The sequence below is a fragment of the Nymphalis io genome, chromosome 8, assembly GCF_905147045.1.
Source record: "Nymphalis io chromosome 8, ilAglIoxx1.1, whole genome shotgun sequence".
In the NCBI taxonomy this organism is placed as follows: Eukaryota; Metazoa; Arthropoda; class Insecta; order Lepidoptera; family Nymphalidae; genus Nymphalis; species Nymphalis io.
The window spans coordinates 14,067,737-14,069,638 of record NC_065895.1 but is presented as its reverse complement, the minus strand read 5'-3'; the positions used below and the strand labels follow the sequence as shown (position 1 = coordinate 14,069,638).

The 1,902-nt window shown below is 34.4% G+C and overlaps 1 non-coding gene across 1 annotated transcript; it reads left to right on the top strand.

Moving 5' to 3' along the window:
- Window positions 1-1,511: 1,511 nt before the first annotated feature.
- On the top strand, window positions 1,512-1,593 carry Trnas-uga (transfer RNA serine (anticodon UGA)). The gene has a single exon. It is a non-coding gene; the product is annotated as a tRNA-Ser (tRNA).
- Window positions 1,594-1,902: the final 309 nt, after the last annotated feature.

The following is a 1,902-nucleotide window of genomic DNA, read 5'->3' as shown; positions in this document are numbered from 1 at the left end:
GCAGACAATTATTACAGCTTACAACTGCTTGATATATGTATTTTCGTCCACATACTCGACGGTTGTGGCGATAATTTATGTGATAATCCCGTAAAAGGAAATAAAAGATTTCCCACTATAAATGAGATTCTGCGAGAGCAAGAATGTAAAATTTATTTCTAATTCAAAACTTCGTCTGATATTTAATAGTAAATATAATGTTTTAAAAGTATCCTTCCCTATACATTAGTTGCAGTAGAGAAGTATGAACGTTATGTTATGCTAATCTGTTATTGTATAAAGCTGTATTTTTCGGTTTTTCTTAGGTTCAGGCGCTAGTCTCAAGATCCACCGGTCTGATTTGAAAAAAAAAGCTATTGGCCCTTTTAACGTGAACTAGCTACCGTTGTAGTCAGCTTCGCACGGGTCTACATCAAATGTTTATATCTTAATACATTAAACTGTACTTCAGACAGACAGGTAGACGTACAGTGGTGGGACTTAGTATCATAATATGAAGTGATTGTATAGACCATATAATATCGCGTTGCGACTCACGGGGGCGTTGCGATAACGTTTGACGGGTGGAATTGGATGAAGCGTCCAGTATTATGTCAAGATATACTCCTTCGTGTTAATGCTCCCTGTACACTCGTAGCAATAATACCACATAGGCCACATAGTTGTGACGTGTTCACATAGTTGTTATATTATAGAAAATGATATTATATTGATGATATAGTTCTTATTTTATCACATGCATCTGATTATTTAATAAAAAAATGGTAGTTCAAAAGTCTTACAAGTGTCTACTAGGATCTATGGCACAGAAGCTATGAGCACATTGTTAATAAAGAACGTAAGGCTCAAATTACTTCAAGAAACTCCATCTGTCTGCGCTAATAGAATGTATGAATTAGGGCAAGTATCCTGTGCACGCAGAGCTACACAGTCACTGTATCTTATGTCCCTAATATGACATCCTTGGGCAACACGTTAATGTTTTGATATATCGTCGGTTTTAAAACATCACCACATCACATTATAATATAATTAAATATCTGACAAAGTACACTTAGCACGCCTTTACGCGTTTTGATCGTTATCTTGCAAATATAATTATCTAAATCTTTCAATGATGCTTGATCGGTTCTTTAGAACAACCGGCAAGAAACTCAGCAGTTACTCTTTTCCACCAATTAAACAACATAGGTAAGTTAATGAAATACAACTGAATTTATATATTAACACAAACTACCCGCTTTTCACTATCTTGATAATCATGTTTATGTATCTTATATATTAATGTAAACATTTATATTTCTCAATTGACAAAGTTATATTACAGTATAATCGTATAATATATTTAAACATACAAGTAACATATATGCTAGATTTGTATAACAATAGCTAAAGAACAAAAATAGCACATGCGTGTTACATAATATGAATACTACGTATTATGTACAATTGAATAAATAAATATGTACTTTCAAAAATTACTAATCGCTAAATTCATCGATGGAGATACAGCTGAGGTGTCCGAGTGGTTAAGGAGTTGGACTTGAAATCCAATGGGTTCTACCCGCGCAGGTTCGAATCCTGTCCTCAGCGATGCTTTCATTTTGTTTTTTTTGTATTAATACATTTTAATGTGGTTGAATTTAATATAAAAGTATTTTTTTATAATGACAATATTGCAGTGTTCATGAAAGGTTATTTTCAGAGTGATGAATCTCAGAGCAACCTAATATATAAATGAAAAAGTTATTTTCTGCTCTGTAACTAGCTTCAGCCGTCCACGTCCCAGGTGGACGGTTAACCTAACTCGCAGAGTAGTTCGGAACAATATCAACGCGACTATTAGTGGGATTGCAAGTACTTCTCGTCCTTTGATAACGCGCCGTGCGGCGCTGTAATCAG